Source organism: Syngnathus floridae, chromosome 12, assembly GCF_059516105.1.
Source record: "Syngnathus floridae isolate MCC-2025c chromosome 12, RoL_Sflo_1.0, whole genome shotgun sequence".
Classification (NCBI taxonomy): Eukaryota; Metazoa; Chordata; class Actinopteri; order Syngnathiformes; family Syngnathidae; genus Syngnathus; species Syngnathus floridae.
In genome coordinates this window covers 9689810-9716282 of record NC_142424.1, presented here as the reverse complement: position 1 = coordinate 9716282, position 26473 = coordinate 9689810, and the positions used below count along the sequence as shown (strand labels likewise).

At 43.8% G+C, this 26473-nt stretch overlaps 1 protein-coding gene across 6 annotated transcripts in view; it reads right to left on the bottom strand.

Annotated features, from left to right (window-relative positions):
- Positions 1 to 26473, bottom strand: part of dcc (DCC netrin 1 receptor) — a 249177-nt gene that overhangs the window by 115414 nt on the left and 107290 nt on the right. The window lies entirely within an intron of this gene.

Below are 26473 nucleotides of genomic sequence, written 5' to 3'. Positions count from 1 at the left end.
TGAACTCTTTGGAACTCTTGGACAGCAAAGTGACCAACATGGCAAAGTCTGTCTATAAGGCTTGTTTTAAAACTACCGTGGCTCGAGGTGGGAATACGTCCAAACTGGCTAAGCACCTCGCTGACCAGCATCCAGTTTCAAGCTGTGATTTAACACTACACTCCCCTTAAAAAGTCAGAGTGTGAATTATTTTGTTCCCAATTTGTAGAATTTGACAGGGCATTTCACTAGTTGGGGGCGGACAACACACACGCACGCACGCACGCACGCACACGCACACACACACACACACACACACACACACACACACACACACACACACACACACACACACACACACACACACACACACACACACACACACTCACACACACACACACACACACACACACACGCACACACGCGCGCACACACACACACGCACACGCATACACACACTTAAAGCAATGTGCTCATTACAGTTAAATAAACATATTTGCCTGACACTAACTGTGAAATTGTATTGTTAATATCAACAATAGTTGACTTGAACTGTAGTCAAATAGGTTAATATGGTATGCAATATAATAGCTTAAACAGTGAATGCATAAATGCATTTAAATTGACATTGATACAGGATGCAGACATTGAGCTCACATTTCAAATTAAAAGTGCATTTTTAACTTCCAAATGGGCTAATTTGGTGTCCAAACAGGATGGAGATCATACAACTGCATTTTTGGACATGAAAATCTTCATAACTTGCTCAATACTATATTACAGTAAACGTCATACTACATAAAAAGCTAGGTATTATTTTTATGTTCAATAATGTTGAATGATGTTTATATATGCTGGTGTGAAGTGTCAATAATTAAAATGTTATTTTCTGATTAAGTATATCCTAATATTTTGAATTAATAATAATTTTAAAAAATATAAAAAACATTATCAGTTTATTTTTGCAAGTTCTGCTGATTTTTTAGATTTTTTATCAAGGTACCGTTTCGGTACCTGTATTGAGGTACTTTAAGCCAGTGTTTCCCAACCTTTTTTGAACGAATCGTTCACTCACGAGCCAACACTAACAGCAACACACACATAAATTGAGTATGTGCCGATGCCACAACATGAAATCTCAAAATTCTCCGATTTGCCACGCATGCACGATTAGCCTTGCGGAAACTGACCTGTGGTTTGGTAATCCTGTTTACAATTCGCTCGGTATTTAATGTTGGACAATTTCCCACGGAACATCTCTCACGTGACACCGGTGTGCCGCGGCACACTGGTTGGGAAACACTGCTTTAAGCACATATAGAATCCAAATCAAAATGTTGGTATTGTGACAACACTAGTATATGGATATGATCTAATCACATGTATCTTTTTCTGCTTTCTGCCACCATGACGCATATCTAAATCGAATAATCAAAAAAATCCTAATCGTGTCACTTGAATCATGTACTGTGATATGATAGGCTATCACCCCTTACTGTAATTATTGGGGAATATCACACACATTATACATATTATACACTGCATAAAACCACCCTTTGAAAGCAGATTTTTTTGTTGCACTCATTCTTTATGAACTTACATAATTTTCTTTTGGTGTCACTGCTCAAAAACCAAAGTATTATCTGCATAGTAATTTGATATATTGGAATTTATCTTCGTGTCACACTGGATAGCACGTTCGCCTCACAGTTCAGAGGCTGTAAGTTTGATTCCACCTCCGACCCTCCCTGTGTGGAGTTTGCATGTTCTCCCCGAACTTTTCTCCGGGCACTCTGGTTTCCTCCCACTTCTCAAAAACATGCATGGTAGGCTGATTGAGCACGCCAAATTTAAAAAACCCTCGTGGGGACAAGCGGTACAGAAAATGGATGGATGGAATTTATCTTGTTCATCCAGAGACCTTTTTGTGTAAAGAGAAGTTTTCTTACCGTGCTAAATATTTCGACTGTCAACACTCAAGCCCATTGATGTGAAAGATGTCCCTTTCAAGATGCACATATGCCCACGCTAAGCTAGGAGGGTCAAATTCACCTTTTTTTTTTTCTTGCTGAACCTACCATTAATTATTTATTTACTGGAAAACCTATTCTCTTTTTATATGTACTTTCTGCAATGCCTAAGCAAGCCCATTACTTGGCAGCTACTGTAAGCCAGAAAAGGAACCAAAAGAATAATAACATCTTAATGAAAAGCTAAGCAGGGCTGCAATATTTTCTTGGAGTTGTATTAGAATAATTGGCACATACCCCTCCATGAGTTGTCACCTTACCAAGGTGAGGGGTTTGCGTGTCCCAATGATCCTAGGAGCCATGTTGTCTGGGGCTTTATGCCCCTGGTAGGGTCACCCATGGCAAAAGGGTCCTAGGTGAGGGGCCAGACAAAGAAAAGAAATACATATATGGACTTAGCTTTCCCTCGCCCAGACGCGGGTCACCGGGGCCCCCCTCTGGAGCCAGGCCTGGAGGTGGGGCTCGAAAGCGAGCGTCTGGTGGCCGGGCCTTTCCCCATGGGGCCCGGTCGGGCACAGCCCGAAAAGGAAACGTGGGTCCCCCTTTCCATGGGCTCACCACCTGTGGGAGGGGCCAAAGGGGTCGGGTGCATCGTGAACTGGGCGGCGGCCAAAGGCAGGGACCTTGGCGGTCCGATCCCCAGCTGCAGAAGCTGGCTCTTGGGACATGGAATGTCACCTCTCTGGCTGGAAAGGAGCCCGAACTGGTGTGTGAGGCAGAAAAGTTCCGACTAGATATAGTCGGACTTGCCTCCACACACAGTTTGGGTTTTGGTACTAGCCCTCTCGAGAGGGGCTGGACTCTCTTCCACTCTGGAGTTGCCCACGGTGAGAGGCGTCGAGCAGGTGTGGGTATACTTATTGCCCTCCAGCTGGGCGCCTGTACATTGGGGTTCACCCTGGTGAACGAGAGGGTAGCCTCCCTCCGCCTTCGGGTGGGGGGACAGGTCCTGACTGTTGTTTGTGTCTATGCACCAAACGGCAGCTCAGAGTACCCACCCTTCTTGGGGTCCCTGGAGGAAGTGCAGGAGAGCGCTCCTTCTGGGGACTCCATCGGTGTACTGGGTGACTTCAATGCTCACGTGGGCAATGACAGTGAGACCTGGAAGGGCGTGATTGGGAGGAACGGCCCCCCCGATCTGAACCCGAGCGGTGTTCTATTATTGGATTTCTGTGCTGGACACGGATTTTCAATAATGAACACCATGTTCAAACATAAGGGTGTCCATGTGTGCACTTGGCACCAGGACAACCTAGGCCGCAGTTCAATGATCGATGATTGTAGTCGTGTCATCGGATTTGCGGCCGCATGTTTTTGACACTCGGGTGAAGAGAGGGGTGGAGCTGTCAACTGATCACCACCTGGTGGTGGGTTGGCTCCAATGGTGGGGGAAGATGCCGGTCCGACCTGGCAGACCCAAACGCTCTGTGAGGGTCTGCTGGGAACGTCTGGCAGAATCCCCTGTCAGGAAGAGCTTCAACTCCCACCTCCGGCAGAGCTTTTCCCACATTGAGTCTGAGTGGACCATGTTCCGCGCCTCCATTGTTGAGGCGGCCGACCGGAGCTGTGGCCTTAAGGTCGTTGGTGCCTGTCGTGGCGGCAATCGCCGAACCCGCTGGTGGACACCGGCGGTAAGGGATGCCGTCAAACTGAAGGAGTCCCAGTGGGCCGTTTTGGCCTGCGGGACTCCGGAGGCAGCTGACAGGTACCGGATGGCCAAGCGGAACGTGGCTTCGGCGGTTGCTGAGGCAAAAACCTGGGCACGGGAGGAGTTTCGTGAGGCCATGGAGAATGACTTCCGGACGGCTTCGAGGAAATTCTGGTCCACCATCCGGCGTCTCAGGAGGGGGAAGCAGTGCAACGTCAACACTGTTTACAGTGGGGATGGCGTGCTGCTGATCTTGACTCGGGACGTCGTGAGTCGGTGGGGAGAATACTTCGAAGGCCTCTTCAATTCCACCTACACGCCTTCCATTGGGGAAGCAGGGCCTGGAGACTCTGAGGCAGATTCTCCAATCTCTGGGGTTGAAGTCACTGAGGTAGTTAAAAAACTCCTCGGTGGCAAGGCCCCGGGGGTGGATGAGATCCGCCCGGAGTTCTTAAAGGCTCTGGATGTCGTGGGGCTGTCATAGCTGACACGCCTCTACAACATTGTGTGGACATCGGGGACAGTGCCTCTGGATTGGCAGAATGGGGTGGTGGTTCCCCTTTTTAAGAAGGGGGACCAGATGGTGTGTTCCAATCACAGGGGAATCACACTCCTCAGCCTCCCCGGTAAGGTCTATTCAGGGGTGCTGGAGAGGAGGGTCCGTCGGGAGGTCGAACCTCGGATTCAGGAGGAGCAGTGTGGCTTTCGTCCTGGCCGTGGAACAGTGAACTAGCTCTACACCCTTGGCAGGATCCTCGAGTGTGCATGGGAGTTCGCCCAACCAGTCCACATGTGTTTTGTGGACTTGGAGAAGGCGTTCGACCGTGTCCCTCGGGAGGTTCTGTGGAGGGTGCTTCGGGAGTACGGGGTGCCGAGCCAACTGATAAGGGCGGTTCGGTCCCTCTATCACCGATGCCAGAGTCTGGTCCGCATTTCCGGCAGTAAGTCGGATTCGTTCCCAGTGAGGGTTGGACTCCGCCAAGGCTGCCCTTTGTCACCGATTCTGTTCATAAATTACTGAAATTATTAACACATTATTACTTGATCATTAACACATTACTGTTCATAATTTTTATGGACAGAATTTCTAGGCGCAGCCGAGGCGTTGAGGGGGTCCGGTTTAGGGACCTTAGCATCGCGTCTCTGCTTTTTGCAGATGACGTGGTACTGTTGGCTTCTTCAGGCCGTGATCTCCAGCTCTCACTGGAACGGTTCGCAGCCGAGTGTGAAGCAGTCGGGATGAGGGTCATCACCTCCAAATACGAGTCCATGGTCCTCGGTCGGAAAAGGGTGGAATGCTTTTTCCGGATCGGGGATGAGATCCTGCCCCAAGTGGAGGAGTTCAAGTATCTTGGAGTCTTGTTCACGAGTGAGGGGAGGATGAAGCGCGAGATCGACAGGCGGATTGGTGCAGCGTCGGCAGTAATGCGGACCCTGTACCAGTCCGTCGTGGTGAAGGGAGAGCTGAGCCAAAAGGCGAAGTTCTCAATTTACCGGTCGATTTACACTCCTACCCTCACCTATGGTCACGAGCTATGGGTCGTGACTGAAAGAACGAGATCCCGGATACAAGCGGCCGAAATGAGTTTTTTCCGCAGGATGTCCGGGCTCTCCCTTAGAGATAGTGTGAGAAGCTCGGTCATCCGGGAGAGACTCGGAGTAGAGTCAGTACTCCTCCACGTTGAGAGGAGCCAGATGAGGTGGCTCGGGCATCTAATCAGGATGCCTCCTGGACGCCTCCCTGGGGAGGTGTTCCGGGCATGTCCCACCGGTAAGAGACCCCGGGGACGACCCAGGACGCGCTGGAGAGACTATGTCTCTCAGCTGGCCTGGGAACGCCTTGGGATCCCCCGGGATGAGCTGGATGAAGTGGCTCGGGAGAGGGAAGTCTGGGAGTCCCTCCTGAAGCTGCTGCCCCCGCGACCCGACCCCGGATAAGCGGAAGAAGATGGATGGATGGATGGATAATTGGCACATACTCGAATGTGCCGCAGAGAGTTCAGTTAGTCTCTCATTTTAAGAGTCTGGGCTCAACAAGTAGCCATTCCTGAGCTCTGCCTCTAGTTGCCCTGGTAATTGAAAGCCTTTCTCAAGTAAGCATGCCCTGCAGCAGAGCCGGCTCGCCAATTAGGCACTTTAGGCAAATGCTAAGGGCGCTGTGTCCTACTGGGATCCGGGGAGTTTGAAAGTGGATGTGAAGTGTCTATCCTTCATCCTTGGTGTATTTTTACTGAAACCAGTCAGACCTTCAAATAAGACACATGAGAACTGTATCTGATTGTAAAGAAATGCATAATAGAGACATTTTAGGAAATAAAATCCTTGTGGTTGGAATACCAAAAAACAACAACAGAAATAGTTCAATTTCTCACTTTAGAGCGAGGGAACACCATTACAAAACAAAACATAAACAGGGTCATGGACCCTTATGTAAACTCATAATTTATTTGTATCAATACAAACTAAATATTTATCTTAGCTACATCGACTACATTTGGCAGCCAACAAAAAAAATCAAATAACGTTCTTTAAACTTTTCTTGGAGCAAGTGTTTGATCACATCATTATTTTCAATTTAAATTCTCTGGACTGTGATTTATTTATCCATCCATTTTCTGTACCACTTGTCCCCAGGGGGTCGCGGGCGTGCTGGAACCTATCCCAGCAGTCATCGGGCAGTAGGCGGGCGACACCCTGAACCCGTTGCCAGCCAATCGCAGGGCACACAGAGATGAACAACCATCCACACACGCACCTACAGGCAATTTGGAGTGCTCAATAACCCTACCTTGCAGGTTCTTGGGATGTGGGAGGAGACCGGAGTGCCTGGAGAAAACCCATGCAGGCACGGGGAGAACATGCAAACTCCACACAGGGACGGCCTGAGGTGGAATTGAACCCGCACCCTCTGAACTGCGAGGCGAGCGTGCTGACCAATACGGCGCTTTATGTGTTTATTTTTAGTTTCCAATATTTGTTTTTTTAAACAAATTGCCTAATTTGGGTATTTCATGTTTAAATTGCGTACATGGGATGGAAGTATGACAGCTTACTGAATGAAATAAGGAACAAGACTATGTTCTTTTCTTTAATGTCATTTTTTAAAATCAACCTCATTTTTTTATATTTAGGCTATTGTAGTTGATATTTATGCCCTGCGATTGGCTGGTGACTAGATGGTCACTCGGATGGATGGATGGATGGATGGATGGATGGATGGATGGATGGATGGATGGATGGATGGATGGATGGATGGATGGATGGATGGATGGATGGATGGATGGATGGATGGATGGATGGATGGATGGGCGGACGGACGGGCGGACGGATGGACGGACGGACGGACAGACGGACGGTTAATATTTAGTATGCACGATGGTTGGTTTTGCTGATCACATAAAACCACAGATCAGGTGTGATATGTGCTTCTCTGAGTGGGGCATACAAGAAAGAGCACACAACTTCATGTTGCTGCTCTTCTTCACAGAGATATCAGTACATTGAAATTGCCTCCTGCCTTAGGACAGTCAATTACAGAGCACAAAGAATAGAATAGAATAGAATAGAATAGAATAGAATAGAATAGAATAGAATAGAATAGAATAGAATAGAATAGAATAGAATAGAATAGAATAGAATGACTGTCCTTGCAGTCTTCATAAAGTCAAAATATATGTTGTTTTTATTTTGAAAGTGCTTTTATTTTGAAGTGCAGGTGTGAATGGTACAAAAGAGCAACCGCTAATAATTGTCTTGGGTGTTGCCAACTCAGAGTGACATGGTCACTGCATTTCTCAACAATGTTGCTAAACTTAGCAATTTTTACGACCCTGTCATTATATTGTCTTCTTATTTTTCCATATGTGCCATTTGTCCCAATGGAGACCAGACTAGACTCTCTCATGCCTAATGCCAACAGGGATAGGCTTTAGCTCACCTGTGACCCTAATGAGGAAAAGTATTACAGAAAATGGATGGATGCATAAAAGTTTGGTGGAAAATAACTCACACACGCAAACCGAATGAAGCATTTAAAGATAAAACTGACATCAGACATCCCAGGCACTGCTAATCTCTTCTGCATCATTAACTGATTGAAATCCAATTTGCTACGAGGATCAAAGTACTTGTTGCTTAATTTCTGTACATGACACTAAAAGCACACTCACAAGTAAGAGGAGACCAACACCAAAAAGAAAGTGTTTCTGGTGATAGGTCGTCCGTAAAAAGACAATTTCATTTCTAAATAGCTTGAAAATGTAACGCCACAAGAAAGAGTAGGTTGTGACAGCATCTAATACAGCATACAGAAGGGTGGAATTGTTCCTGCTCGGCGAACCGGCCAGAAAGCCAAAGAGAGTGCAAGTAGCAAGCACAATGTCTTGGCCAGGAATGGATGAGTAAGCAAAATAATCGTCAGACACAAAAGAAGAACAGTACAAAAAAGTCACAATGAATGTTGACAGAACACTGCAATCTGTCTGAATACAAACCAGATGCACAGACACGTGCATCCACCAACACACACACACACACACACACACACACACACACACACACACACACACACACACACACACACACACACACACACACACACACACACACACACACACACACACACACACACACACACACACACTTAAACACAAAGAACCTTCTGTTTTTCCATCAATATGTTGACTTTCTACAAGCTACTCTGCATTTATATTGTTTCTGCTGCCTTTAAGGGAGTTTGGTTTCCATGGAGTTTTAGACTGCCAAGTGTTACATTATTTCCATTTTTTTGTTATTTAAGAAAAACAATCAATGAATTAAATTGACACAACCTTTGCAAGAATTAAAAAAAGGCAATACTATAATAAAAAAATGTATTCTTAAATCATACCCTGAAGCTAAGCTGGCGAATGTCTATGCAGGTTTTGCACTTTATGTGTTTTATATTGATAAATATTATATTATCATATATATTTTTAACCAGAGAAACCAACCATTCTGTAAGCAGCTTAAACAGTCTGATCTTGACAATCAAATCAAATTTTTTCACATGTAAGGAATCTATATACCGTACTTTTCTGTCTATAAGTCACATTTTTTTCCCATAGTTTGGCCGGGGGTGCGACTTATAATCAGGAGCGACTTATATGTGAAATTATTAACACATTATTACTTGATCATTAACACATTACTGTTCATAATTTTTAGGGACAGAATTTCTAGGCGCAGCCGAGGCGTTGAGGGGTTCCGGTATGCGGACCTCAGCATTGCGTCTCTGCTTTTTGCAGACGACATGGTGCTGTTGGCTTCTTCAGGCCGTGATCTTCAGCTCTCACTGGAGCGGTTCGCAGCCGAGTGTGAAGCTGTCGGGATGAGGGTCAGCACCTCCAAATCTGAGTCCATGGTCCTCGATCGGAAAAGGGTGGAATGCCCTCTCCGGATCGGGGATGAGATCCTGTCCCAAGTGGAGGAGTTTAAGTATCTTGGGGTCTTGTTCACGAGTGAGGGGAGGATGGAGCGCGAGATCGACAGGCGGATCGGTGCAGCGTCGGCAGTAATGCGGACTCTGTACCTGTCCGTTGTGGTAAAGAGAGAGCTGAGCCAAAAGGAAAAGCGCTCGATTCACCGGTCGATTTACGCTCCTACCCTCACCTATGGTCACGAGCTATGGGTCGTTCCGGGCATGTCCCACCGGTAGGAGACCCTGGGGACGACCCAGGACGCACTGGAGAGACTATGTCTCTCAGCTGGCCTGGGAACGCCTTGGGATCCCCAGGGATGAGCTCGATGAAGTGGCTGGGGAGAGGGAAGTCTGGGAGTCCCTCCTGAAGCTGCTGCTCCCGCGACCCGCCCCCGGATAACCGGAAGAAGATGGATGGATGGATGGATGGATGAACACATTACTTACTTACTTACTTACTTACTTACTTACTTACTTACTTACTTACTTACTTACTTACTTACTTACTAGTATAGTTGATTACTTCACATGTTATTTTCACTTTAAATCGCATGAGGGCGCACTAGGCCTGTGGAATAATTGGAACCGCGATTGACAATGAGTCTGACCTCAGCGCCGCTTGTAGTACTTCTGGAGTCAGCAGCGGCGTTGTTTATAAGTGACACCTAGAATGAAGATTTCGATGGATTTAATGATTTGGAGTGACACAGATGGTTCGATAAAATTGTTATTTATGTTATAGTCATTTGATATATAGTTTATATATAGGCCTGTGGAATAACTGGAACTGCAACTGACGATGAGTCCGACGTCAGCATCACATGCACTTCCGGAGTCAGCAGTGGCGTTGTTTCTAAGTGACACAAAGGACGAAGATTTCGATGGATTTAATGATTTGGAGTGACACAGATGGTTCGATAAAATTGTTATTTATGTTATAGTCATTTGATATATAGTTTATATATAGGCCTGTGGAATAACTGGAACTGCAACTGACGATGAGTCCGACGTCAGCATCACATGCACTTCCGGAGTCAGCAGTGGCGTTGTTTCTAAGTGACACAAAGGACGAAGATTTCGATGGATTTAATGATTTGGAGGATGGTTTGATAAACTTGTTATTTATGTTATAGTTATTTGAATAACTGTTAATATGTTACGTCAGGCACGTTCTTAGTTCTTGGTTTGTGTTTATGTAACGGTAGCATACCGTATCGTTTAGCCTGTTGTTGCCTATTCATGTCTGTTCTTGGTGTTGGACTTTGTCAAATAAAGTTCCCCAAAAATGCGACTTGTACTCCAGTGCGACTTATATATGTTTTTTTCCTTCTTTATTATGCATTTTATGGCAGGTGTGACTTGTACTCTGGAGCGACTTATAGTCCGGGAAATACAGTAATTTTGCTATAGATATTTTATTGGCTTTAATCATTCATTTTAAATTGGGCTGCCCATTGTTCTATATCAGTCATCTAAGTAATATTTACTTGCTCTGACGTTTTACTACTCCTTAAGGAGAAGAGCATTCCCATGTTTGATGGTAATTGAAACCTAAAATCTGAAAGAAAGTCAATCATAAAACCCAAATCTCACTTCCTCATCTGATGTGTGGCTGTCTTTGTTAACCTCTATTTATGCAGAAGAGGTTGCTGTGCTTGTTCACTCTCCAACTTCACCCTGCTTCAAAATTCATACTTCTCTTTTTCTCCCTGCACTCAATTTCAGGGCTCATTTCAGCCAGCTGCCGTTAAAACCCCACACCACACACTACACACATACACACACACACATGAACGCGCGCACACACACACACACACACACACACACACACACACACACACACACACACACACACACACACACACACACACATACATAAACACACACACACATACATGCACACAAACGTATACACACACATGCACCTGCACATGCACTTACACACACACACACACACATACATACACACACACACACACACACACACACACACACAAACATTTAAATATCCACCATCTTTGTATTGGAAAGCATTAGAAGTGCAACGTTTCATTGACAAATCCACAACTAATCGATTATCAATTTTTTTTTAACATATTCGATTCATCGTTTAGATCAGGGGTGCCCAAACATTGAGAATGGGGAAAGAATGTCAGCTCTGCCGAACCCCTGAAGCCGACTCACCGAACCCCTAGGGTTCGATCGAACCCAGATTAAGAACCACTGCTCTAGATGATAGTGAGGGAGATATCATATAGTATGATACAGATCCCCTTTCTTGATTTTGAATTTGCTTTCATGTGTATGTTTTTTGGTCATCGATGATATAGTGGTACTTACACTTGATTTAGATAGACGCCATGTGGGTTCAGTTTCCTACTGCCTGACGTTGTGAATATGAGAGCGATTGGTTTTCTGACTCTACATGCTTATGATTAATTGGTGGCCAATTTGGCAGTGATAGGCGCCATCTCCCTGCAATTCTGAACAGGATTAGCAGTATAGAAAATGGATGGATGGTGTATAGTTGCTCATTTGTTCATTTATCCCGAGAGAGCTGTGTTATCTGTCGGACGGCAAAAGGGGTTTCACCGGCGTGTCAGTAATTTTTAATAAAAGGTCTGGGTTTCACTGCAAAATTCAGTGTAATAATTCCAGGTGTTTTCCTGGCAAGCATTGCGCCATTGTGCATTGGGACTCGTGATGCAATGACTCTGAAAGCAGGAATTGTAGTCTGTCTGTCAAACCAGGGGGCTATCATCACCCTGTAATGATCCAAGCTCTCAGAGCAGCCCTTACCTTTATGTATTGGGACAGTGATCTCATTTTCTTTATTTTTTGTTTTGCTATAGGTAGGTAGATTGACATAAAAAGATCAGTACGCGACAAGACATTTAACGGTTTAGTTTTCATTTACAGGATTTCATATCCGGATCTGCAAATACAACATAATGTCATTAGTTTGAAACCATCCATCCATTTTCTGAACCGCTTAGTCCCCACGGGGGTGGCGGGTGTGCTGGAGCCTATCCCAGCCGTCATCGGGCAGTAGGCGGGGGACACCCTGAACCGGTTGCCAGCCAATCGCAGGGCACACAGAGACAAACAACCATTTGCACTCGCACTCACACCTTGGGACAACTTGGAGTCTTCAATCGGCCTCCCAAGCATGTTTTTGGGATGTGGGAGGAAACCGGAGTGCCCGGAGAAAACCCATGCCGGCCCAGGGAGAACATGCAAACTCCACACAGGGAGGGCCGGAGATGGAATCGAACCCGCACCCTCCTAACTGTGAGGCGGACGTGCTACCCAGTTTTCCACCGAGCCGCCTGTTTGAAACCGTCAAAGAGAACCCCCCGTCCTGTGGAGAGCCCAAGGCTCGCTAACCAGCTAAACAGGTTCTACTGCAGGTTTGATCGGTCCTCCCACACAACGGGACTTCCTGCAGCACAATCCACATACTCACCTCCCCCCACAACTGCTCTGTCCACACCTCCATCACCGTGGTCACCGACTCTCTCTCTTGCAGAGGCCGCGCCCGCACTCCAGATTCGCGAGGAGGAAGTGCGCCAGATGTTCCGGAGACAAAAGATCAGGAAGGCACCGGGCCCAGACGGCGTGTCACCTTCCTGCTTGAAAGTCTGCGCTGAGCAGCTGGCGCCCACCTTTGCACGGATCTTCAATCGTTCCCTGGAGCTGTGTGAGGTGCCCGCGTGCTTCAAGAGCTCCACCATCGTTCCAGTGGCCAAGAAGCACGCCATCACGGGTCTGAATGACTATAGACCTGTTGCACTGACATCTGTGGTCATGAAATCTTTCGAGAGGTTAGTGCTGAACCACCTGAAGGATGTCACGGGCCCCCTGCTGGACCCCCTCCAGTTTGCCTACCGGGCAAACAGGTCGGTGGATGATGCGGTCAACATGGGACTGCACTACATCCTGCAACACCTGGACACCCCAGGAAAGTACGCCAGGATCCTGTTTGTGGACTTCAGCTCGGCGTTCAACACCATCGCTCCTGACATCCTCCAACAGAAGCTCATCCAGCTCGCGGTGCCTGCCTCCACCTGTCAGTGGATCACCAGCTTCCTGACCAACAGGAGACAGCGTGTGAGGCTGGGGAGCATCACATCTGACACCCTGACCACCAACACTGGAGCCCCTCAGGGGTGCGTCCTCTCCCCACTGCTCTTCTCCCTCTACACCAACGATTTCTCCACAAGTGACTCTTCTGTGAAGCTCCTGAAGTATGCAGACGACACCACTCTCATCGGACTGATCCAGAACGGTGATGAGACTGCGTACAGACAGGAGGTGGAGCGGCTGGTCCACTGGTGCAGCCAAAACCACCTGGACCTGAACCCGCTCAAGACCGTGGAGATGACAGTGGACTTCAGGCGAGGCCCTTCACCACTTTCACCCCTCACTATCCGCAGTAATACTATTCTCTCATCAGACACCTTCAAGTTCCTGGGAACCACAATCTCTCGGGACCTGAAATGGACCGGCCACATAGACTCTGTCCGGAAGAAGGCCCAGCAGAGGCTGTACTTCCTGAGACAGCTCAAGAAGTTCAACCTGCCACAGGAGCTGCTGAAGACCTTCTACACTGCCATCATCCAGTCTGTCCTCTGCACCTCCATCACTGTCTGGTTTGGATCGGCCTCCAAACAAGACAAGCACAGACTGCAACGGACAATAAGGACTGCAGAAAAGATAATGGGAATCAACCTCCCATCTATCCAAGACTTGTACCTGTCCAGGACCAGGAAACGTGCAAGTAAGATCTCAATAGACCCTTCGCACCCAGGTTGCAGCCTGTTTGAACTACTCCCCTCCGGACGCCGTTATAGAGCTCTGTACACTAAAACCAGCAGACACAGAGACAGCTTCTTCCCCCAGGCTGTCGCTCTGATGAACTCACACCACTCTTAGAGTCTCAGAGTCATTACTGTGCAATAACATCCTGCTTTCCACACCTTTTTTGTCTACACTGTTTGTACTATGTGTCCTCTCTGCATCCATTGCAGCCTGGTCATCCTAGAAGAGGGACCCTCTCATCTGTGGTCTTTTCTTAAGGTTTCTCATTTCCCCTAGCTGGAGTTTTGAGTTTTTCCTTGCCCTCTTGGGAGTTTAAGATCAGGGGATGTTTGAGAATATCTTTCGTTCTTCACATGTCCTAAGTGTTGTTGTTAGTCACCTAAATGTTGAACAGAGGCTGTGATTTACCGAAGTCAAATTCCTTGTTTGGCACGCTCAAACATGGCGAATAAAAAACTCTTGAATCTTGAATCTTGTAATGTTTATTCATTCTGTCCATGAATTCATTATTCAATGTGATATTTCTTTTTTAAATCTAACACTTCAAAAGAAAACTTTACTTTATTTTTCATGTTTTATAGTTTGATTTTGAACTACCAGACTGAGTTTCAATTTAGTATTTAGTTTGTGATGATTCCGTGACTCAAAGTTTGCATTCAAAAGGTTAAGATTGCTTGTTAGCCGCTATTTCTACAGTCAGTCTGAGCCACGACCCCAATCCATCAAATGATCATTCCGGCATATTACATCAAGGACAAACATGTTTGAAATGTTACTGTAATAAGATTCATGGATTACGCAAAATTTTGTATGCTTTTGCCGCATTTGTCAATTGATTTTCTAATTTTCATACCACTTGAGTTTTTCACATTTTGCCACCTTAACACCATAGACTTCACACTGAACAGAAATAATGTAAGGATTAAACATTTTGGGGAAATACAAATCTGAAAAAGTTGGCATGCACTGCATTCAGCCCCGATTTACCCTGCAACTATTGCTGCAAGGTTTAATGGGTTATGTCTCGAACAGCTTTGCATATTTTTACAATGTAATTTTGTGCCCATTATTTGCAGAATAGTTCAAGCTCAGCCAGATTTATTGGAGATTGGAGAGCATTTGTGGCCAGCGATTTTCAAGTCTTGCCATAGATTTAAGTCTAAACTTTCACTGGGCCACTATAACACATACATTTTCTTCCAGCTTAACTATTCCATTGTGGCTCTGGTTTTATTTGAAGGTCATTATCTTGCTGGAAGACAAATGTCCTTTTGCAGCCTCTGACAGGTTTTCTTGCAGGGTTGCCCTGTATTTAGCTTCATACATCTTCCCATCAACTCTCTTCAGCTTTCCTATCCTTGCAAAAGAAAAACAACTGCACAGCATGATGTTGTCACCACCATGTTTCACATGCAGTGCGGATGGTGTGTTCAGGGTGATGAGAAGTATTTGTCTTCCACCACACAGTGCTTTGTATTTATTGCTTTGGGGGGAAATTAATCTTCAAATTTACTTCATGAACCAGTTGAAATCTGGACTCCTCTCGATGGCACAGTCTTTTCAACATTGGGCTGAAAATAAACTGACTTGCCATTTCTAAACCCCTTTATTTAAACCTACAGTGTCATCTAGAGCTGCAATCCCCAACCTGTTTAGCACCATGGACCGTATTTTTGTCAGACAATATTTTCATGGACCGGTGTTTGATGACGTCATGAAAAAAGCTTCTAAAGACAATTCTAGAAAAAACAAATCAAATCAAAATCAAATGTCGAAAGCATCAATAAATCAAATAACCACCGACTGCACATTGTTTTTAGAAGTTTTTATCGTAAACATCATCCGTGTTTGAACTACAATCCCATTTCCGCAAAACAGACCAACCACAATCTTAAACGTCACCGGACTGTCTTTTCAACCAATCATATATAGCGTGACATCTTTAAAAGTGTAAGGGAGCTGAATGTGGTGCTTACACTGGCTTTTAAGGAGTGGCGGATAAATTCAACAAAATAAAATCTCAACAAAATACTCACAAATTTGGTAAGGTAAAATGTTTCAGAGGTATCAATACTTTATTAAGTAATACAGTGTACACGCAGTACCTCGTGCACAATGTTTGAAAGAAGAATGAACTTAGTTGAAGGGATTTTCTTCCCATCTACCAGTCCATATGATGCTCTGTGTGAATAATAATTTGTTGAAAACAATACAATCCCAAAATCAAATCAGCTAATTTTGTGTTAAAAATTTGTGAGTAAGACCCGAATTGGAAGTTAAAAAATACGAAGAAACAAAAACAGTCATGGTATGATGACTATATAGCCATCATTGTTTTTTTTTTTTTATAATTACTAGGCATCTTCCATTCTTACCATAATATTGCAGCAACTAATTTCAGCAAAAAAATTGTCTTTGTGTAAGAGGTACTTATTTATGAAGGTGCACTATTTGGTGCCGATCCAAATTAGAAGTGTTTAGTTTTGGCAGAGGTTTGCACTCTACTTACTGAGTGTCAATCTAGCAAAATACTTTTTCCTTGTCTAAATGCCGCATCCATAAACATTGCATCTCTAAATTTTATGCATGCATTAATCCCTTTAAATCCCTTCAACTGGTACTGACTGCAATATGTTAAAGATTATGTCGCAATTTCATGATGTTGCTATGACAACCCACACCACAATGTAAGGTTCCTATGTGCAGTGGAATTCTGGCAGAGCTGATAGTGTGAGTTATATTAATACGGTACCTTAATGTTCACATAAATCAAAGTGATTCACAATGTCTCCTCATTGCTCATTCACCCGTTTATACTCATATTCACACACTGCTGGTGTGAGCTCATCATGAGCAATTAGGAGCTCACTGCCCTAGTCAAACAGCCATGACATCCTGTTAAATGCTGTAATTCATCGTGTATTGGAACAAATTCTGTAATAAACCATGTGAAATGATACTGTCGAATAACAAACAAGTTTATTAATCTGTTTGGTTGTGGCCAACCATATCTCAGGGGGTTCACCAAACAAAAAATATTTTTTACAAACTCAAAGAATTCATTGGAAAATGCTGACCAAGATTCATTTTATGTTCACTACGGGGGCCGGCGGGCAATGCGGGGGAAAAAAAAACACTGAAAAAAATCGAAAAATTTCCAAAAGTCAATAATCTGACCTGACACCTGTGGGGGCCAAAACATATTTCCGCCAGTGACTCTGCATGAAGCCTAAAAGAGTAAGAAGTGAACTGAAGATTTCCATCTATCCCTTTATCTTTATCAGAAGCAGCCTTTCCCCCAAAAAATTATGGTTTGAATAATCCAGCAAAAACTGTTTAAAAAAAAAATAGGTATATATATTGTTTTACTCTGCTTTAGTTATCATTGGTTTATTTTAGTTGATTGTATTTTGATTCAGTTATTCTCTTAAATAAATGTAGTCATATCTATGACCTTATATAGTGAGGAATATTTCATGTTAAACTCTGGTATGACGTATTTTTTATTACTTGCAATGTTTTGTCATAATAAGATAAATACTGACTCTGAACTGCATCAGAGAATTTTTGTGCCACAGGTAAATGTTATATTGTGCTTATGTAGGGGAAGTCAAGTCAAACATTTCATTAGTTTCTACATTCATGAATTGACACTTTGATTTATGATGGTGGCTTAGCCAAGTTGTTCCATAACAAAAGAATAAGCAAAATTTAAAAACAATGAATTTGCAGTGTATTTGTTCAATTTATTTTATGCCAACGCTTTTTCCCTCTGTAAGCACACTTCTAAGAGCAAAGCTCAGTCTGAACGACAATAGTCAGTCAATAACTTTGTCATGTATACACAAACACTCAACATGCTGTCTTCCTCCCGATGATGAGTGATGGAAGGGAATGAAGGCAAGGTGTTTCATCACAAAGCAGATCAATGTTGTAAGTGACAACACACGCACACACAGCATGGTGACACATTTAGGTGGAGGCAGTGAGGTACAAACCTCCAACTCCACCTGATTGATTTGCTAGGACACACATTCACACACATGCAGAACAAGCACACACACACCATATGGATGACCTTCCATTTTCTGAAATCGATAAAAGCAGGCGTCGCAAAAACATCAGTCCCCACGAAAGGAGGAAAGATGAATGAATATTTCCCTTCATCAATGCTTTCCTGTTTGAGATCTTTTGCTGTACAGTACATGAATGATTGAAATATAATGGTAGTGCGAAGAGGCCTTGTGAGGCCTAATGAGAAACGAAGAAAGTGATATATTACAAAAAAAAAAAAAAAGAAGGAAGTTGATGAGGGAAGGATGATTCACTAAACGACTTAAGAAAGCTGTGTCCAATCTATGGCTTGGGTGCTATTTGTGGCTTCCCGTCCATTTTTAGCAAGCCAGGGCATGAAAACATAAATAACATTTGAGACGAATTGCAATGGTATTGTATGAATGTTAAAAAAGGTGGATAGGATTGCAACAATCACATCCGCCCCATGGTGCAACGTACCTAACAACTACGAATAGTATTGTATGTACAGCTTTTCTGCACAAGCAAAGAAACAATTTAAAACTAAACTATTAACAAATTTTCTCTTGATAATGCCTCATGAATAACAACACTTCCTTTGAGAATATACCACCTCAATTACAAATTATGATTCACAAGTGATTTTAAAATTTTCGGTTTATTACAAGTTACTCATTAAACTGATATGTCGAGTAACCAGAACTTAAAGTCAAAAATTGTCAAAGTGGCCTTTGCGACATTCAATTTGTCTGTATGGAACCTTTTGAAGAAAACATTTGGATGCTCCTTACTTACACCTTCGTACCACAAGGGGAAATTCCAGATTCCCATATTGATTGCTCCGGTGGGCCTATGGCCTTTTCTTTTGCATGACCCCGGTTTACCTGAAAATTTAATGGTTGAAAGTAGACTAATCTTTAGACCAACTTGAAGGAGGTCTAAGTTGTTGCTCATGTGATGCAGCGGAAATTTTGATAGAATTGATTATGATGCAGGTAGAGACATTCTAATCTTCAGACATGTGTGGTGAATGTCATTATATTTGATTTATAAATATGACAACAGACTGCATCGAACCCTCTGAATCATTTTAGAACTCAATTCATCAAACACATTATGCACCCATGCTTCCATGCTGCACATTTCAAGCAATCAAGGAGAAACTCTTTTATCACCATTAGCACACTTTATTATTGTAATCATCTTCTGACTGGACTCCCTTAAACAGCCACAGCTCATTCAGAACGTCGCAGCTCGAGTTGTGACCAAAACAAAGTGATCAGAACATATTAATCGAGTCTGCAAGGCTTTACACAGGCTTGCAGTGGGCTGTAGAACAGACTTGGAATGGAATACCGTATTTGCCGGTGTACAGGTCGACTCGGTGTATAAGTCGACCCCCTAAAATTCGACGGAAATTTACGATTTTATGATATATCCTTTGTATAAGTCGAGCTCAATTGTTGCATTATATTAAACTTCAAAATTCAATATGCGAAATTTATTGACGAAATGTGTTCAAATTCCGGGAGGCCGTGCGCATGCGGCTGTTTATAAGCACCGCGGAGGAGATCGCGGCCGGCGAGCTCGCGCACGCCGCCCGGCACCAACGGGAGGCCGGAAATAGCTCCAAGCCGAGCGGATCGGCACTTTATAAGCACCGCGGAGGAGATCGCGGCGCCTCATTGGACTTCCAGCGGCCGGCGAGCTCGCGCACCCGCCCGGCACATCCGGGAGGCCGTGCGCACGAGCCAAGTGGCCGAAAATAGCCCCCGCCGAGCGGATCGGCTGTTTATAAGCACCGCGGAGGTGGTCGCGCGCCTCATTCGACTTCCAGCGGCCGGCGAGCTCGCGCACCCGCCCGGCACATCCGGGAGGCCGTGCGCACGAGCCAAGTGGCCGAAAATAGCCCCCACCGAGCGGATCGGCTGTTTATAAGCACCGCGGAGGTGGTCGCGGCGCCTCATTCGACTTCCAGCGGGCCGCACACTCGCGCACGCCGCCCGGTTCAAATTTTCTAAGTGCAACGCACAATGAGATGCATGAGAAACGGCCTTGGTTACCATCACATTTGAAGCGATGAATACGAAGTTAAATTTTATGACTCGGTGTATAAGTCGAGGTCGATTTTTTTCGGTCGATTTTGGATCGAAAAAGGTCGACCAATACACCGGCAAATACGGTAACTATAAAATTCCAGTATCTCTAACGTCAATTAGTGACGACGCGACTTCAAAATAAACATGGTGAAGCTATACAATTAGCAGCATGTTATGATGTACGTATGTAAAGGGAATAAGCTTCCAACAGAAGTGTAGTCAGCCCCAAGTATGAATGCTATTAAATCCAAGTTAAAAATGATGCCCCCAATATCTATGATTGAGGAATTTAAAGCGTTTTTAAAATGCATTTTCCAAAATAATTTTATACCACTTTATGTTCTTTTAGTAATTTTAGTAAGCTCCCTTTTATTTCAGTATTTTGTTTTAAGATGTCTTTCGTTCTTTTATTTGTAAATGTCTTTAGTTATATGAACCAGTCTATGTGTATGAAATGTGCTATACAAACAAAGCTGCCATGCCTTGCCTTAGGTTTCATATACGCAAATGATGGTTGCATCAATAATAAATTGAAATTATTATAAATTATTTTCTGAAGGTAAATGTGCCTGGGGCCAAATTGACCCCAAGGACCAAATTTGTAATTATATAGGAGGGTTAATACAGTAGCTAAAGTACTACTGGGAATATTGTAGCACAGTCAGCAGCAGAGACCCGACTGTGGAAGTGTCATCCCTCGCTTTCACGCTCTAAACACGTTGCCTGTGTGTATTCTATTTTGTTCTACTTGAATTATACATGTATTCTATGCTATTCTGATTCACCGTATCTGTGAAGGTGAAAGGAAGGTAGAACTCAGTCTGACACTCTAGCCGTATCAAACAGGTGTTATAGAGTGGAATTTCATTAAATCTGTCGTCTCTGGGTGCTTTGAAGCCCTTTGTAGGTGTCACTTTGGTGACCACTTTCTGTGACTTGAACTGACACTCAGTAGGCAGTCAGCATGTTCAGCTCATCGTAACCATTTCTATTAATATTTTGGAGTCAAGTGATATAAATGGATGGAATAGGTTGATATGGGACATCTTATTCTTAGCAAATAGTTGTACCACCAGTACTTTCACTTTCATTATAGGGTCCAATTTTTTTCTCAGACTCAAACAATTTGTAAAGCACTTGTTTTCAAGAGTTATGTTGTAAAATGAGTTAAAAAAAAGACATAAATACTCCCTCTTTTTCTTTTATATTGATGAAAAAGCTCCATATTCCAGAATGTAATTATGTGTAACTTCAAATATAAGCCCTGTGGCAGGATACTCACTTGTATCTTTGTACTACAGCACAATGGTTCTGCCTTATCATTGAAATCATTTTCCCTCTACAAACACACATGCACACACACAGTCAAGCGGGGAAGCAAGAAGTCTTCATTCTTGTGCTGTCAGGCAAACACTTAATATGTATCGCTACCTTCACACGCTAAAATGAAGACTATAAGGTTCATTGTCACCATGGTAACAGACAGAGGGTTCACACCCACATATACATCCCATCCCCCTGCAGACTACATGCACACATGCAGACACACACATGCACACACACACGCACACACACAGACACACGCACACACACTTTATCTTTCACACATAGAGGAATGCTTTTACACTGTCACCCGAAATACATGGACACAGTCCACATTCCAATCTTCAACAGGAGTGCTTGTGTGTGTGTGTGTGTGTGTGTGTGTGTGTGTGTGTGTGTGTGTGTGTGTGTGTGTGTGTGTGTGTGTGTGTGTGTGTGTGTGTGTGTGTGTGTGTGTGTGTGTGTGTGTGTGTGCGTGCCCGCATGTGGGTGCAACGGGTTTACTCAGGTCAGCCACTAACAGTGGAATACAAATCTGTCATGGATGACACACTTTCTCATCTTGCTCTCCATTGCTCTCAAACTCTTCCTGCCCTTCGCTTGACCCTCCTGTTTCTCTCTCTCACTCTCATTCATTTCTATTTTTCGCATTTCCTCTCTCTTTCTGTCCATCTCCTTACCTCAATCTTTTTAAAATCCACAGGCTTGAGTTTGGCGACTGAAATTCCTCTGCTGGGTCTCTTCCATTTTCTATATGCTGCCTATTTTACTGCTCTCCATTCAGTCATTCAGTCTGATCCTCAAACTAACCAGTTTTACGAACCACAAAATGATCTACAGCTCGATGCTTTTTACTCCTTCTGGAGCCACTGCTCTTATGAAGATGTAAATTACATACATGCTAAATTTACACGGTTGCATTATTCATTTTAACTAACCCTGATTGAAATAATTTGACTGAAGAGCTCCGGTCAACTGTTAACAAGCGACGTAATCTATTCCAATGTGGTGTATGCATGCCTCTATGTTTAATCGAACCAACCGTTGTACAGATGTGTGACATGTATATTCATGAAAACATCCATTCGTCCAACTCTCCATTTTCTATACCTTGTGCCCACAGGGATCACGGGCGTGCTGCAGCCTATCCCAGCAGTCATCAGGCAGTAGGCTGCGGACACCATGAACCGGTTGCTAGCCAATCACAGGGCACACAGAGACGAACAACCATCCACACTCGCACTCCTACGGGCAATTTGGAGTGCTCAATTTGCCTACCAAGCATGTTTTTGGGATGCGGGAAGAAACCGGAGTGCCCGGAGAAAAACCACGCGGGCACGGGGAGAACATGCAAACTCCACACAGGGAGGGCCGGAGTTGGAATCTAATGTGCACCCTCCTAACTGTGAGGCGGATATGCTACCCCGTGCCGCCACCGAGCCGCCCTTCATGATACATTAGATGTTGGTATGATTGTTTTTACATTAAAGCAGCAGCTTGATAAAAACAAGTCACAAGTAGTTGAAGACAAGCGCTCATAGTTACTAAATGATAAAGAGGAACATGACTGAAGTATTCACTGATGGGTATGAGGGCACCGGGATACTAAAATGATCATTTCTGGATCACGGCATGGACAATGTCAATCATTTAGTCCTTTCTCTTACTTTGCTTCAATTTAGCACCTGCTCTCATTCGTGTCTTTCTCTTGCAGGATACCTTCTCTTAAGCCTGGTTCAGATTTCACATTGGATCCAGACCAGGGTTTAAATAAAACTGTACTGCAGAAGGGTCAAGAGCAGGATGGGGAGATTGTAAAGGAGAGAGCTCCTATATGAATATATTAACTTGCACTTGAAATAAGAATATTTCTCTCTCGCTCCCTCTCTTGTTCCCTGTCCCTTTCTCTCTCTCGGTTGCTTCTATTTTTGGCCCATCTGCAACATCCACTTAACTCATCAAAAAATGATAATTACAAAAATGGCATTGGCCATTAGAACACAGGTTATAAGTTACTACATAATTTAGTTTCCAGGGGCTGACATACAGTCAGACTTTCACTTACACTCAAATTTCCATCTATGGCCAATTGAGAGTAAAAAGTAGGGATGGGACGAGACACAAATCCCATGAGAGGAGATGTCTCGGGAAATTGAGTCCACGAGACGTAACGAGAGTTTTGCAAAATTTCGAATCTAAAACTATGCCTAATCAAATTTGATCAGTTTCTAAAATGTTTTCTTTTGATAGAGCACACTGCAATTTAGCTTTAAAGTGGAAATGTGAATAGTCACTTTTGATTCAGGCTCATTTGTCATGTTGCCATAATAACAGCTGCAGTTTAGATCTTTGCTCTAACTGATTAAACTTTCTTTTTTAAAGTGCTAATTCTCAAATGGAGCTTCAATAACAGTTCTTTCCCCTTACTGAATATTTGAACAAAAAACTCTTTTTAATTTGATAACTTCCCAGTACTTCTTCAATAACAGTTTACAGATGAGATACTTCCGCTTACTGAATAATTAAATAAGATAAAAAATGTGCTACACACTAAACAAATAATGGCCTCTAGAATCATACTCTTTAATGGCACGATAAGTGATAAAGTGGGACATTTTTGTTTGCATAGAGCAGCAGTTTTGAATGGGTCCAGGATTCTCACTAGCTCTTTAACAACAGCAATGTCACTGCAATCCAAAGTGTCAAGGTTTTGTTGTTGCATAGGGTCATAGATGCTCCAGCGTGCGATAACATCCACAATTAGTTTGTGCGCATTTGTGCATTTAGATGTCAAACGTGCTGTTGTTGTTGAGCTTCGGAGAAAAAAACTAAACTATGCGCCTAAAATGGAATAGCAAACTTGGTACTAATATATTTAAGGACCCTAACTGTGGGAGAAAGCCAGGGTAGTACATTTGACCACTGTTGTAGTTATTCTTCAGACCAGTATACATATCATAACTGAAGGTCTTGGTCTCGTCTCAGACTCGATTCCTGAAAGCCTTGTATTGAGTTCAGACTGGCCAGAGTCTGACATTTCTATCAAGACTGATCAGATCAGCTATATGGGCTTAGTGGCGGATTTTTTCTTTCTGTACTATTCAGTGGGCGTGTGAATTGTGTTGTGCACCAGTAGAGGGCAGTCTTAATAATTAAGCACCCTATAAGACCACACTCTTATCTTGCAGCTGTGACTTGTTAGTTTGGATTTTTTGGGCACACAGATTTTCTATCGTCCAAGCACCATGTAGTTAATATAATTTTGTGCCGAGTAATATTCTGTTGGAATTTGGATGAAATAAAGGACGACTCAACGTATCGCTTGTATGGACGTAATTCACGCGTGGATTCACTCAAAACTCAGCTAATGGGACTCTACACTAGCCCTGATCTGCTATTTCTCAATATGAATAACATGATCATATGGAGAAGCACTTGGTAAAGCAACAAATACAGTATCTTCAATTCATGTGTTACTGACTCTCTGCAACTTGTATAGTGTAGTGATTTAATGTTTTAGACGGCATTATTATGAGGCCTCGGCATGCACGTTTGTCACAAAATGCTACATTTTCTCATATTTCTTTAAATCTTGTTTTTTTGTGAATACACATAAGGATTTATTTTTATTCTTACACATTGAGAATTATTTTACAAGGTGTCTCTGAATAGTTGAGTCACTATTAAATACTATACAAGAACAAAAAGATGAAAAATCGTCGCATGGGAATAAATAAAGCACAATGAAACTGACACAGACGCATAAATGTCACCTGCAACTCAATCACGCAGTGCAATGATGGATATCAGCTTTGGTCTCAGAATATATTTATCTGCAAATCAAGTACAACTGTAAATCAGTTTAACATGGAAATAGTGCATTTTTACTTGTAAAATGTCACATCAAAGGTGAAATAAATCTGGTTTTACAGCAATTAGCATACGTACGTAGTTATGAGTCTATTACACAGTTAAATGCAGAAAAAATGAACACATTATGGGGACTTAATTTTTAATTACCATTCAAGAAACGTGTCTCACCGCAGTGCATTGCTCAGAGCTCTCTGTGGTTTTTCCGGCAGTCTGCACTTGCTGCAATATGTCTGTGACAGCACTATTGTGCCACTTCTGTCATAATTTGATGAAACACTATACAGTTTAGTTACTCTGCATAGTAGATCAGCACTTATGTGAACATGCACACACTTTTTAGTGAGGCACTGCACTGTCTGTCTCAACAACATTTTTTTATCTGCATTTATGAGCAGAAAATAAAAACATGTATGAGACATGATCTAGTACAGGGGTGTCCAAGTCCAGTCCTCGAGGGCCGCATTCCTCCATGTTTTCCAAGTTTCCCTCGTTAAACACACCTGATTCAATGATCAGGCTCCTGCACAGGTGTGTTTAACGAGGGAAACTTGGAAAACATGTAGGAATGCGGCCCTCGGGGACTGGACTTGGACACCCCTGATCTAGTATATAATTTTATTGTAGCGTTAACAAAGTACAAGGACCCAAGCACCGGCGTGGACTTCCAGGCGTGTGGCGACGTGGACTTCCATCCCCGGAGGTGGCGCTTCCAGCCACGGACGTGGAAGAGAGCTCCATAGAATAGGACCGGGCATGCGTAAAAGCCATGTCCGACCCCCATCCACCGTCCCCGGACAGCCACCCGGCCGAGCGTCGGACCCCGACTTTCATCCACGGAGGTGAAAGCGAGCTCCGTGGAGTAGGACCGGGCGTGCGTAAAAGCCATAATAGTTTTTCAAACCTTCTGTGTCACTCCAAATCCTTAAATCCTTCAAACTCTTTGTCCTCCGTGTCACTTACAAGGCCGCTAATGATGCCGGTAGTACGTGGGGCCCTTCGTCATCTTCGTCATCCCGTGATCGAATCTTTGTCCTTTATGTAAACAACCGCCGCGCCGCGCTGCTGACGTCACTTGAAATTCAAATTACAGTAATCCCTTGCTACATCGCGGTTCGTTTATCGCGGTTTCACTTTTTTTTTTATTTTGAAAATTTATGATAAAGTTCACATATAAGTCGCTCTTCAGTATAAGTCGCCCCACCCCCCC